Here is a 15,000-nt window from a genome sequence, read left to right on the forward strand (position 1 = left end):
TCTTTAAACAAAATATATCCTTATGGAGCTCAAGAATGGAACGTCAATTGGATAAACAAGACAGGCGGTGAAAAATAAATATTTGGAACCTTTAAAACGACGAGTAATGGTCCTCGACAAAAATTGCACTATGATTTTTCGCTTTGGATATCAAGTAAGCTTTGTTTCTAATATTTTTCTAATTGGTGTTATGTACAATACTGAAATCAAATGGCAAATTTTTTATCGGTTTAACAAACATTGAAGGAATTGAACGCCTTGAGTGCGTCACAGTGTTTGCTGAAGTCACATCTCACTCTCAGTTGTCGGGCAATTTACATTTATTTTGTACTCAACTCAGTCTGCACAGTCTTCAGGTAGAAAAAAATTGGAAATGTGACAGTGAAGAATTAATTGAAAGAAAGCTTGTTGTCCATTTTTTTCTTCATTATTGAAAGAAATGGTTCTTAAGTGAAGGGATTGATCAACATTGTTCCAGGTAAGAGTCTGGTCACGGGTCAATAACCCGACAAAGAAGGCTTCCGGACCCCACAAATGAAATATAAATATTCAGTTAATATTACAACAAAATTAAAAAAACTGAAGACGTACGTTTCTTGGCTAAAACGTACGTTGTTCCACTCTAAAAGTGCATGACTAACACATTATAAACAAGAACCTTGACACAAGGTGATCACGTGCACCTTTGTGGTTGCCTAGCAAGTGATTAACCTCTTCCTTCTGTCAGAATATCCTACCCTTCCCCAGGAATTCTAGTGTTTTTGTGATCGATTGTCATTAATCCTTCGCTGAGAATTCGAAATTCAGAGTTTTATACAAAAACTATGTTATTTTTTCTTCATTTGTCTTTTGGTTCGTTTCTTATGCCCCAGAGACTGGAAAGGTATTGACTTAACCTTTTATCGTTTCTCTTTGTTTGTAGTGTAACGAGTAGGACGCAAGAGACTGGGCCAAGCCCGATGCAGACTATTATGGGATGAGAGAATCCCGTGTGTGAAGAGAAAGAGAAAATGTGTTGATGTTTTGGATTAGTTTGCACGAATTAAAGTAGATAAAAACGGACTTTCCTTGTGGAGTGTAACATTTGGTGACCCCGACGTGACAGAAAATGGCGGAGGAACTGGAAGAAACGCAGATCGAGCTAAGGGCCGCCGTTTGCACCTTGGACGAAGTGAGCCTTCGAGAGCTATGTGCAGAACTACAAATAGAGTTGAAGGAGGAGTGGGGCCGCCTTGCCCTGATTCAACGGATCACGAAATATCTGGACGCTGAAGAACTGAATGTCGAAAAACTGCAGAAACTTAAGGAAGCGATTGCGGACAAAAAGAAACCACCCGCGGAGATCAAGAGTGGAAAAGAGAAGGAACAGAAACCAGGTTTCCACGAAGCGAGCGTTAGCACATTGAAAGGATCCACAACGATCCCATCATCCAAGAAAGAGTTTAAAATATCAGGCCAGATTGGACATTCGCGTCAAAAGGATCGACTCATTTTTACAAGCCTGGCCCACCAAATTAATGCTGGGCTGAACCGTGGCTATCAGGAGAAGGAAGAAACGGAAGCGGTTATTCGGGCGATTAATTCCGGGCTTCGATTGCGAAGCTACCTTGAAGGTGAGCCTGAGTTAACACTAGCCACGCTACGCAAAATTCTCCGGTCATATTACCAAGAGAAAGGTGCGACTGAAATGTACCAACTTCTCAGCTCAGGGGCACAAGAGGGTGGTGAAACCCCACAGGAGTTTCTTGTCCGCCTCCTCGATCTTAAGCAGAAAGTACTCGTCGCCTCACAAGAAGATGGTTCTAATTTCAAATATGACCCTAAGCTTGTCCAGTGCATGTTCCTACATTCATTGCCTACTGGTTTACGGAGTGACAGTATTAAATTGGAAGTAAAACCTTACCTACAAAATACCGAAGTGACGGATGAAGAACTGTTTGAGAAGTTGAATGTGGCAGTTAGCAATGAAATGGAACGGTGGCAAAAACTTGGCACTCGGCGTGAACAGCCCACAAGACAGGGCGTTGTGCAACAAGTCGCTCAGTTGCCCTCTTCTAGCGACAACCAAAGCTCGGCGGAGGGTAAGACCCCAGAAAAACCAGTCAAAGTCAATCTACTTACTGAAGTTAGGGAGATGAAAGCGGAGCTTGCTGCCATCAGGGAAACTATGGGGAATCAACGTAACGCTGGCCCAAACCAATACAGATTCGTAGAGCGGGACAACCCCCTAGGGGTTGTCTGAGGTGCAAAAGGGAAGGGCTGGAGTACCGTTGTGACCATTGTTATAAGTGTGGAGAGCGTGGACACTTCAGATATCAGTGCCCCCAGCAATGGGTTGAAAGGTCAGAAAACCTCCAGGGAAACGGCTGGGGGTCGCTCCCGCGGGACAGGGAGCAGCCCAGGAGACGCAGGGACAGTCCCAACAATGTGTGAACTGTGTGAAGTGGGAAGAATGGGCTAATCAATACTTACGGCGTTCACAGTGCCATGCCAGCCATCATTGTTCAAACGTGTGTCAAAGAATGCATTGGGGGGAACATAAGAAACTTTGCAAAGCAATTAGGGATGTGGAATCTTGACAGTCTAGGGAAAGTGTCGACCAAATGAAAACGTCATTCCCCTCCCATCTAACTCCACGACAGCGTACAAAACTAACAAAGTTGGTGGGAAGAAGGTGTATGGTAAGCTGTGTTCTACAAGGACAAAAGGTGGATGCCATGTGGGATACTGGTGCTCAAGTCTGTGTTATGTCAAAGCGCTGGAAAGAGATCCACCTACCCGGTGAACTAGTAAGAGACGTTAGTGAATTACTGGATGCGGAGGAACTGAACCTTCAAGCTGCGAATGGTACAGAAATCTCATCTTATGGTTGGGTTGAGGTGGACGTTCAGCTGGCTGGGGATGTTGAACAGTCAGAACCATTGAAAGTTCCTATACTCGTAGGTAGTCAGGATAACAAAGAGTATCCCATCATCGGGTTCAATGTCATTGAAGAGGTGATAAAGAGAAAAGACAATTCTGATACCCCAAATGTGCTTACACGAGTAGTGAGTGATTCGTTTCCGTCAGTAGTAGGAAACAGGGCGCAAGCACTTGTTAACTTCTTCCAGACTAAGGAACAAGAGGCTGACACCGGGGTGATTAGGGTTGGACGGCATGACGTATATTTAGCCCCAGGAGAGACTGTGAGGATTAAGTGCCCAGTACATTTTGGACCATTAGAGGAGGATTTACCAGTGGTGTTTGAACCAAAAGAAGAAGAAACTTGGCCTGAGGGGCTAGAAGTGAGGGAGTGCCTTCGCAGAATTCAAGCCTGGTCATCAAGTAGAATATTTGTCCCAGTACATAACCAAACACAGAGGGAGATAACTTTACGTAAACGTACCGAACTGGGCATGATACGTGTAGTGCAGTCTGTTACCCCACTACCGGTCGAACATAAGGAGGATGAGTCAGCAAGAAGCGTTACAGATGGGGAAGATACTAGTGGAAACCGGGAGCCTGGGAAGCCTGAACAAGAGCAAGGGCAGTGGGTTCCACCAGTTGACCTAAGACAATTGTCGTGTGAGCAGCAGAGCATAGTGACAGCAATGTTAAAAGAGGAGTGCGGCGCCTTTGCGGTGGATGACAATGACATTGGCTGTGCTAGGGAATTAGAGTTGGATATCAACCTCAAGGACGACAAACCAGTGCAGACGACATACAACTCCATCCCAAAGCCCCTGTATGGAGAGGTGAAGACGCACCTGTAGGACATGATCTCTCATGGTTGGATAGGCAAATCGAAATCACCATATTCGTCACCAGTGGTTTGCGTAAGAAAGAAAGATGGTAGCCTAAGACTGTGTCCACTATCGTCAGCTGAACAGTAAAACCCTGGATGATCGACAACCCATCCCCCGCATTCAAGATATCCTCAATAGCCTTAGTGGTAACACTTATTTCTCAGTCCTTGACCAAGGGAAAGTCTATCATCAGGGATTCGTAGCGGAAGAACACCGCCATTTAACAGCATTCATCACACCCTGGGAGTTGTACCGATGGAACCGCGTACCATTTGGTTTCAAAAATGCCCCAGCCGCTTACCAGAGGTATATGGAGAACTGCTTGGAAGGCTTGCGGGACGAGATATGTATTCCCTATCTCGACGATATCCTGGTTCACAGCAAGACGTTTATGGAACATGTAGAAGACGTGCGACAGGTGCTGAAACGTATGCAAGAACATGGTATCAAACTGAAAGTGAAGAAATGTAATCTGTTCAAGCCGAGAGTTCGTTATTTAGGAATGGTGGTCACAGCGGATGGTTATACAATGGATCCAGCCGATGCAGCATCCGTGATGGCGCTCAAGGAATCTAAGCCAAGGACTCTGGGAGCCCTACGCAAACTCCTCGGCTTCATCAGTTATTACCGGCAGTACATAAAGGATTTCTCCAGATTAGCGAAACCACTGTATGCTCTGTTGTCGTCAGCTGTACACACGAGCAAACAGGCCCCCAAAACTAGGAGAAAGACACCTTTAGGATGACAACTGTCATCAAAACAACAAATAAACTGGACCGAAGAACACCAGGAATGATTAAATCTCCTCATTGACCTACTAATGCAACCAGGAGTAATGGCCTACCCTGATTTCGAGCAGCCATTTGTGCTACATACAGACGCTTCGTCCGAAGGCCTTGGTGCAGTTTTGTATCAGGAACAGGGAGGCAAACTGAGAGTTGTCGGATATGGCTCTAGAACACTGACGCCAGCAGAGCGCAACTATCATCTCCACTCTGGGAAACTAGAGTTCCTCGCTCTGAAATGGGCAATCACTGACAAATTCAAGAAGTACCTCTTCTATGCTCCAACTTTTGTAGTATTCACTGACAACAACCCGCTGACATATATTATGTCATCAGCCAAACTGAATGCTACTGGCCACAGATGGGTGGAAGAATTAGGAGACCACAACTTCACCATTAAATATCGGCCTAGCTAGATGAATGTTGATGCAGATGTCTTGTTAAGCATGCCATTAGACATGGACAGTTACATGAGGACCTGCACCGATTAAGTATCTCAGGACGTTTTTGGGGCTACTATTCAAGCGGTCAGGGAACAGTCCAAGGGCTCAACCCCATAGATAACAGCGGTGATTGGTGATGCGACAACACCTGAAATTACACCGGAGGATCTGAACGTGAAGTTATTCAGCCCACAGGAAATTAAGGAGGCTCAGCATAAGGACACTGTTATTAGCCGAGTAATTCACTACAAGTCTCATGGAGCCAGACCATATGGAACCCAGCTGAAGCATGATCCTCGTGATGTTAACACTCTAGTGAGAGAATGGAACAAATTGGAAATGGACGGTCAAGGTATCCTGCGGCGCCGAACCAGCTCTAACTTACAATTAGTTCTACCAAAACAGCTCATACCATTAGTGCTAAAGGAACTTCATGTAGAGATGGGACACCTTGGAGTGGACCGAGAAGTTGATCTGGCGAGATCTCGATTTTACTGGCCTCATAGGTATGATGATATTGAACAGTTTGTCAAGTGCAAGTGCAGATGTATCAAACAGAAGAAACCAAACACGTCTACCATGGCACTGTTGCACAATGTCGTGACATCAGCACCCTTTGAACTTGTATCTGTTGATTTCCTTCATCTGGACAAGATCAAGGGTGGATATGAATATGTATTGCTGATTGTTGATCATTTAACTAGATATGCACAAGCTTATGCGACACGCAACAAGACTGCCTGTACCGCTGCTGAAAAGGTATACAATGCGTTTATCCCCAGATTTGCTTTCCCGGCACGTATATATCACTACCAGGGTGGGGAGTTCGAAAACCAAATTTTTCCACCACCTTGAACGTATGAGCGGAGTGGCTAGTTCTCGGACTACCCCACACCACCCCAAGGTAACGGCCAAGTGGAGCGGATGAACCATACCCTGCTCTCGATGTTGAGAACCTTACCTGAGGAAAAGAAAACCAAATGGAAAGACTCCTTGAACAAACTCATCCACGCTTACAATTGCAAAAGGCATGAATCCACTGGTTTTTCTCCATTTCAACTAATGTTTGGACGTTCTCCCCGCTTGCCAGTTGACCTGATGTTTGATCTGGACAACAAAGAGCAGCCGGTCAATTAGCTGGACTATGTGAAGAAGTGGAAAAGAGATATATATGCAAGAAGCATACGCCTTAGCCTCCAGACAAATTGTGAAATCATCCATCAGAAGTAAAGCCTGTTATGACAAGAAAACTTCAAGCGCTGTTCTATACCCTGGTGACCGTCGTAAGAAATCTATCAGAAAGAGGAGGACCTGGGAAACTCCGTGCTTATTGGGAACAGCAAATACATGTTGTTGAAGAACGTATTGCTGACAGCCCTGTTTATCGAGTAAAGCCTGAGCATGGTCGTGGCAAACAGAGAGTCTTACACCGTAATTTGCTTCTCCCTTGTGATGGCTTACCCTTGGATCTGCCGACTCACAAGAGGGTGGCTCACAAAACGTCCAAGCCTACACTCACCATACCATCCCACACCAGCGACAACGGAGAAAGTTCTGACGATGAATATGGTATACCCATTCCGTACCCTCCTTCTGTCCATGACCTTGGCCCTGTAGCTGAAATGGACATTCCACCTATCGACATAGAGGGACAGCGTGATCTTGCGGCTTCTGAGGACATGTCAGATGCCCTCGCCGAGACCCAGGCTGAACCGAGTGCGGACGCTGGCCCACAGGCAGCAGAATACGCCAGCCTACCCGAAACAGGGACCACCGCTCCGGAAAGTGAAGACTCGGACACTGAGGAACACCCAGAGGATAACACACGGCCAAGGAGAGACAGAGGACCACCCCTGACGTTTACTTACAATCAATTGGGAATACCGGAATATCAGCGTCTCAATCCTGTGGTAGACACAATCCAAGCCCCGCAGTTGATGTCGCCACCCGTCTTGGCCGGATGGCTATTACCCAGTTGTAACCCACAAATCCAATGGTACCCACTGTATCAGTCGCAGTTACCGAATGTAGTACCACAGCCTGTATGGATAAGCCTGTATTAGGCGCACCCTGCTGATAGCCCACCGTGGGTTAACACTCGCATCACGCTAGTAAAGGACTTGGTCATGCCGGCCTAGACGTCTAGGAGGATTTCATTGCCGAGACAAGGGAACTGAACTAATTTCTAAAAGGATGCATAAATTGTAGGAATCGTGTACCATGTACAGCTCAGACAGATGGCGTACAAGCAGGTTTTGAAAGCGAACACTGTCTAGGACAGCTCAGTATCTCTACAGCGGCCACTAGGGCACAACAGAATTAGACTTTTTGTGCCGCAGTTGTTATTGTTAGTAAGTTAGCGTCATTCATGGAAATGTCGGGACAACATTTCGGTTGGACGGGGAGTGTGTAACGAGTAGGACGCGAGAGACTGGGCCAAGCCTGATGCAGACTATTATGGGATGAGAGAATCCCGTGTGCGAAGAGAGAAAGAAAATGTGTTGATGTTTTGGATTAGTTTGCACGAATTAAAGTAGATAAAAACGGACTTTCCTTGTGGAGTGTAACAGTAGCGAGCCCCATTTGCTTTTTTCTCAATGCAAATATCAAAACAAACGATCTTTTTGACCCCGCTATGTGGATTAAAAGCCATTTTTAGTTATATTAATGGGGAGTAAATTTTTACGGTTTTTAATTGTGCTGGTGTTTTTTTTCTGCTGGAACTCATTTTTGCGGATCAAGTACTATCCGCAAAATCCGCAAAAATTAAACCCTGCGAAATAAAAGTGCTACATCGTAACTCGTGGGGTTTGCGATACCATTTGGTGCAAACGTAAACCAGAAAAAAAAATTGACCTGTCATCAGATTAGACTGAAAAAAAGAGAAACTATGAAGCGGAACCAACATGTTCAGTCCTTCCCTAGTGTGTGGCATAAACGTTTGCTTAGTGCAACTCTAGACATGCTTGACATGCAGGAAAACGTCCGTCAGAGCAATTTGCAGTTAGGTTTTTTTGCGGACTATTTTAGGTAAGGGGCTGTGCCACGTTATTTTAGGGTGTTTTGGGAAAATCTTTAGTTAATCACGAGTTTAAAACTCGAAAATGGTAATGTGGAATTCCTTTACCGGTAAAATTATCGTTACATCACAAACGAAATGATTCTGAGAAAAAAGGACCTTTTTAAAGACGATTTGTCATAATTTGAAAAACGTCGGGCCGACTTTTTTCAAATTATGCCCCTTACCATTTAATACTGGAATGACGTGTGGGTGACCCCACAAATGGTCTACATCACCCCCCTCCCCCCACTTTCAAAAAAAAGCACTGGAACGCTGCAGTTCAATACCACCCAACTCAGTGGCTTGTTTTTGTGTAACACGTACCACAGGCAACCCAGTTTACGCTCATGGAGCGTCTAGTTTACTAATATACCACATCTACTGCACGTCTTGCAGGTTCACCTACTACAGGTACTACAGTACATTTCAGTGGAAAATCCATGGACTCTTAATCTCCTTTTTTACGTTTTGCCTTTTTGTTTGCGTTTTCTTGGCCACCGTAGAAATCCCCATTGAAAACTTCCTTGATTTGATCGTTCACAATACTTTTGAGAGGACTAATAATTAATACGCAGGCATCGTGTTTCGTTTGTGATCCTATTATCGGGCACTAGGTCTTACTTTTGATTGAAGTTTGAGAGATAGTAGTCACAACATTAACGAGTACTCCAGAGTATAACTACGAGGAGTTGAGAAAAAAAGTCGTTCCTGCATGACAATAAGAGTTGTTCACTGACCCTCATGACGAAACCATTTCGCGAGACGTTTGGAAATGGTGCCGTACTTGCAAGATGTCGGTCAATACGTTAGCTCTAAAGAAGGCATTCACGAACCAACGAGAATTTGAGAGACTACTTCCAGCAGAAACCAGAATTGGGTCGATCACTAACAAAAGTGTGTCTCGAACACCACTCAGTATGTTGTATTTGCTGTATTTTCGCTGGGTTTTGATCTCACAAGCTGTTGAATAGCCAGCGAAAAAAAAAGTTTCACAAACGAATAAGAAAATTGTAAGCTAATGAATGCTAACTGGGCTACTCAGGTAACTTCTGGTTACATGCTAAATTTCGGTTGTAAGCGAATATATGTTTAGGACACAACCCTGCAAATATTCAGCCTTTCATTTAGAACAAACTGTACCTTGTAAAGGTGAGGTTTTTCAAACTTCAGTTCGATCTCAGCTCCGTTCTCACACCGGGACCTAAACTTTTAAAGATCCACTAGGTCGTATCCTATTTATTCTTTCATTTACAGTTGCTCCGCCCACTTTATTAATCATGTTGGCATTTTTCGTTCTGAAAACAGTCACAAAATTAGCACTGCCCCTTGACATCTGATATCAATTACGAATAGTATGGAAGGTGGATTCCTTGTGTATAAAAAATATTGCTTGATTAGAGGTGAGACCATGTGACAATAATGGGAAAGCATTTTGTCTGTCGACAAGAAACACTCATACGGGAGCTGTCCGTTACAAATTCCTTCAAAACAATTTCTTTTCTATCATTAGACGAGTATTTCGGCATAAATACTTTTCATAATGGTTCTGTAGTTTTTAACGAAATAAACGAAACTTTTCAAATAAAAACATGGTGATTTGGACTGAAAAGTAGAATCAGCTAGTTGTCCTCTGTTTTATATTTGAATCTCACTTCTCTGAAATTCGGAAAGCAATAGGGTGTTACATGTTTTTTAAACACGAGGCCCATTGTAAAAAGCTCGTGCACAGCTGCTGACAATGAACCAAGAATCCCACGTGATACCCAATAAATGACTGTCGCCAGAAACACTCAAGTGGAAGCTTTGAAACTTCTTTCAAAACAATTTGTTTTGTTCTGATAGGGGACGAATTAGACATGAGTGCTTTTGATAATGGTCCCGCAATTTTAATTACCCAAGACACAGGAGTATGAAGTGTTTCGTTTGTGAGGAGGGTCTAAGGCCATTAATTTTCCAGATCTAAAACACTCAAGCGGAAGCTGATCATTGGAACGTCCTTCAAAACAATTTAGGCATGAGTGCTTTTCATAATGGTCCTCTAATTTGTAAAGAAATAAGTATGAAGCGTAGACATTGGTAATGAAATTCATAGTGCAACACTGCTATAACAAGCAAGGTAACCGGCCTTAAAAATGAGTAGTTCATCTTTATTTTAGATCTACCAGCTAAGTTACTAACACAACAACGGACCGACTATCGAACACGACTCAAACGTAACAACGATTATCCCCATAAGACCTTTACTTATAAGGGGCACTGTCACGGTATTTGAGCAAAACTTCAAAACATTAAAAGACGTCCTTGCATCAATGAAGATCAAAAAATGATGCTGTATGAACATTGAAGTGCACTGAAGCAACTCTTTGTTGTTTGCAGCCAGCTGCAGGGATCAAGAGGATGGAAATGGGTTCCAACTTGAAAAAACTGGCCAGTTTTTTCAAGTTTGGAGACGGTGTCTTCAGAAAGTCGCCAAAAACTAAATACGAATAGCTCATTGTGCCATAAATTCAAGTTACTGACACAACAACGGACCGACTATCGAACACGACTCAAAAGTATGAACACCAAGTGGAGTTCGGGGGATGCGGTGATGCGTCGGCCCGTTTCGACGAAATAAACTAGATATTTAAAACGGTTCTTTAAGTTACCGCGTTTGGTGAAATTTAAGTACTAAAAGAACAAATATGTGGCCTGAAAGAAACGGTTGAAAGTTAGAGTTTGCCGAGAAAGAAATCGGCTACCTGAAAGGAGAAATGGCGAAAACAACTCAAGCGGTTGATGACAACACTGAAGAGAATGACTCCCTCGATGCGGAACTCGAATCCTACAAACGACGATATATCAAACTGGAGGCCTCAGTATACTCGGCGGGAAAATATGAAAATCTTCAATGTCCAAGAGGAACTTGAGGAAGACACCGAAAAACTGGTAAGAAATATGTTCATTACTAAGATGCAAATTTCTGCCAAGGATGTCAATACTATACGCTTTGAGCGAATTCATAGAATCCCAACGAAACCCACAAGTCAAAGATCACAGGACCGTCCACGACCGATATTGTAAGATTTAGTCACTTTCAATTTGAAAAAAGATTTCTAAAGAACTTGAAAGGTACGCAGATTGGAGTCTCAGTCGACTTTCCTAAAGAAATAGATGAAATTCACAGAAAGTTGTACCCGGTCTGAAAAAGTGCAAAACAGGCTAACAAAAGAACGTATTTCCACATCTATAAATTAATCATTAACGGGCAAATATACAGAGGGAAAGAAACTAAGAATCTCCCTTTTTATGGCAATGTTATGAAAAACTTGGAATAAATCCATTGATGGTTTTCAAAGGATACGCACGGAAACAATAAGTTACTTGTTTAGTTTATATCTGTTTATGTTATCTGTTTCGTACGTTTCGTATATTTGTTTATTAATTGCTTGCAAAGAAAAATGAACTTTGATCCACTTTATCTAGGAAAATACATACGGATCCTACTGCATTCTCTGATTATGAAAAAATTCTTTAAAGGCAAACTTTAAATTAATTTCTTTACACGTTAGGGGCATAAATAACTTCAGTTCAGAAAAGGAGAGCGATGTTCACATGGTGACGTAAAAGAAAGGCAGACATCATCTTTCTGCAAGAAACACACTCAAAAATTGAATCAGAAAAACAATGGAAGAATGAATGAGGCCTTCCAAGGGGTTCTTGGCGACAAGCGACATCGCTCCAAAATTGCAAAAAACGTAGCGACAATCTTGGTCCAGAACACCGACAGCCGACAGAACCTGACGGAGAAAAAGCGACAATTTGCGAGATAGGCTTTGGTAGATTGTGCCCCCCAAAAAAAAGCATATTATGCTTTTAGCAGCGCTTATATTTTTTAGAAATTATGCCAAAATTATGCTACTTTCTGAAAATTATGCTCTCTGTCACCGAAATTATGCTACTTAGATGTTGAGTAAAATAAAGATCACCAGTAGCTTAACTCTGTCAATTCTGACTTTAATTAGCCTGTGTACAGCCGCCCGCTTTCCGAAAAAAAATCGGAAAGGAGCGACGCTAACTTTAATGAACATTCACATCCAGTCTTACAGTCTTTAGCATCGCAAATACGCATGTGCGCACCTTGAAAAGCCAAATGATTAACAAATGCTATCAAAATCAACCGTTTCTGGGTTCTGAATCCGGGTCAGAAAGTTTTAGCCCACATACTTGTTTTAGACGCCATCCAATAAAGCATTACGCAAGCCTTTAAATAGTCCACGACAGCATGCTCTTGTGAATCGTTAAACGATGAATTAAGAATAGCGGCTGCAGACGAGGGCTGCACCAGCAGAACCTTCATAACTGCAGAAGACTAATGGGGTAGGTTATCAGATTGTTGGTCGCTGGAAGTGCTGGAAGTAGATGTACCCGAGGACGACGCCATCTTTGATCTGTGGCCTGAGGGACCAAGCCGCCGAGCCATAAGCGTGGTGGCTAGAGGAGAGTCATGCACAGGGAAACCTGGTCTGCCAGACCATATTTGACCATGGGCCTTAGCACATACCTCAACATTTTCCAAAAACAATACAGAAATAAAACGCAAACCGAATTATTCTAGAACTATGATGGTTATTTTTTGTTTTCAACGCATAAAAGCTCGGATTATGCTAGCAGTGCTAAACTGAAATAAAGGCTTAAAATAATGCTCGTTTTCCTAAATTATGCTTAAAATTATGCTAGCGCAATCTACAAAGCCTATTTGCAACAGCGACAATCCATTTTTAACTTCGACAAAGCGACATCTTTTCACTTTGGTATTTCGACAGCGACATGACCGACCAGACCAGTATGACGCTAAATTTTCTCATCTGTTGGTGTTGCTACATGTATATTTCTTGAGCAAATTAAGATACAGTACATTCTTTTTTTTTTATAAGAATGTATTTTATAAGAATATCAAGGCTGAAATTTGCAAAATCTTGAGAATATTTTAAGAATAAAGCCGAGGCTGAGATTTTGAAAAGGATAGATATAATTTTGTGTGTTGAAACATCTGTAAATACAATACCATTTTATGTTTTTAACTTAACCGTATAAAATTATTCCTTTCTCTGAACGGCGAAACTAGCCAACGAAACGAAAAAACCTGCGCTAACTATAGCAAAATGTTCAACGCTAATGACAGTTCGATGAACGGTACATGTAATACATATGTACAGTATTCAGCACAAAAGACATAAACTAAACCGCAAAAAAGTATCATGACAAATTCTTTCTTTTTTAAATAACAAAACCTAGCGAAAACAGATCTAGATACCAAACACTAGAAATTGATACCCCAATAAATTCTAAAACGGAAATGTCATAGGCTATAATTTAAGAATACAGGTATCGATCTCCAAGTTCCACGAACTGTAGACACGCAACAATTCTTGACTTTCTTGATTCACTGGATTCTTCAAGAATATTTTCAGCCTAAAATCGGCAGAAATATAAGAATATTCAGCCTGGGCCGGAAAAACAACATTCTTATAAATAAAAAAAAATGAGCGTATTAAACACTTTACGCTCTTGTTATGCAGTGTTATGCCGGGAGCGTCTTATGTGTCTTATTACCTTTTGTGGTACAAAGGTCGACACGTAGTCATGTCAGTCACGATTCTCTGTAATTCGACGACTTTTAGCGGGTCTGTACGGCTCAGTTCTGGCGCTTTTTGTTAACGTGGAGTACGTGAAATAGGGAAACATTTTAAAAAATCGCACAGCAGTCACAGCATTCTCAAGAAAAGCAAAAAGAAGGACAAAAAGAGCCACAAGGGGAAAGAAAGGAAAGGTAAGTTGTCTGAAGCTGTTTACCAGTTATTACTGACTAACAATTACTCACAGAGTTTTTACGGTCTTCCTTGCATTTAAGCTTAAGCAGTGTCTAGCAATGACAGCAATTAATAATAAATAATGCGAGGGCTTAATTGTTGCTTGATTATAACGTATTTCGATGACCGTATTAACACTTCCATGGCTGCTCGTTTTCTCTTATATGATATTACATTATTAATTACAGGACGCAAAAATTAAGCACGTTTAGCGAACATTTGTATTCTAGCGAAAAAGCGACAGCGACAATTGTATTGCAGCGAAAAAACGACAGCGACATCTGTCTCTAGCCAAATAGGCGACAGGTGGGCTGGAAAATGAGCGACAAAGCGACATCAGAATAGGCCTTTATAGATTATGCTAGCATAATTTTTGGCATAATTTGAGCAAACTCGCGTAATTTCTGCCTGGTTCGTTGCTAAGCATTTTTCTCCCATGGCGTCCTTTTGGTCACGTGACCACGTGAACCAGTCAAGCCTTTGTTAGGTTGCAGTGGAAGAAATGTTGTTTTCAACCTCACAGGCGCCCCAAGCTGAAAATACGTGGTGTATGCGACAGTTTGTGTATATAGAGAATTGTATGGGAAAATCACCGATCGTAAAAAAATTGTGTAAATAACTATCTCATTTGAAATAAAGTTTTCCTACCTCAAATGTGTGACCAACTTGTCTCTTTTGGCGAGTTTCGAGCCATTCTGACGCCGTTTAGTGAAGTCATCCGGAAGGCCGTTGCTGAAATAATGGGAAGGCCGGTGACTCCATCCATCGCTGGCCAGACCTCACTCCACAAATCGTTTTCTCCTCAACAGGAAAAGTCCCGAATCGCAATAAAAACAAAAGTTCCATAAAGCCCAATAAATTTCACTCCAAATACGTGTGTTTTGGCGGCCGAAAGACTCGTGGCGAACGGAAACTTTGCCTCAAAATTCACCTCTTCGGCTTTCCTCAGAGGCTTGTATGCGTGACTGCCCAGTCACAAGTCAACAACGGTCGTGTTGCCAGCGCGCGGTCAAATTCAAATGGACCAATCAGAGTTGAGGCTGAAACCATCTTGCGAGTTTCCGTTGTTAACTA

At 42.5% G+C, this 15,000-nt stretch overlaps 1 protein-coding gene, 2 long non-coding RNA genes and 1 pseudogene across 3 annotated transcripts in view; 2 read left to right on the plus strand and 2 right to left on the minus strand.

Annotated features, from left to right (window-relative positions):
* The window catches only part of LOC138044408 (uncharacterized), a 13,991-nt gene extending 4,675 nt beyond the window's left edge, over positions 1-9,316 (minus strand). Inside the window, exon 1 of the long non-coding RNA XR_011131421.1 lies at positions 9,215-9,316. This is a non-coding gene — a long non-coding RNA (uncharacterized lncRNA). The remainder of the gene's footprint in view (positions 1-9,214) is intronic.
* LOC138045249 (nuclear inhibitor of protein phosphatase 1-like) overlaps positions 1-15,000 on the minus strand; it is a 54,206-nt gene that overhangs the window by 18,626 nt on the left and 20,580 nt on the right. The gene's annotated exons all lie outside the window — the stretch shown is intronic.
* On the plus strand, positions 9,949-12,053 carry LOC138044409 (uncharacterized). The gene is made up of 2 exons (XR_011131422.1): positions 9,949-11,002; positions 11,626-12,053. It is a non-coding gene; the product is annotated as an uncharacterized lncRNA (long non-coding RNA).
* Positions 13,588-15,000, plus strand: part of LOC138045240 (uncharacterized) — an 8,007-nt pseudogene continuing 6,594 nt past the window's right edge.

The sequence above is a fragment of the Montipora capricornis genome, chromosome 4, assembly GCF_036669925.1.
Source record: "Montipora capricornis isolate CH-2021 chromosome 4, ASM3666992v2, whole genome shotgun sequence".
In the NCBI taxonomy this organism is placed as follows: Eukaryota; Metazoa; Cnidaria; class Anthozoa; order Scleractinia; family Acroporidae; genus Montipora; species Montipora capricornis.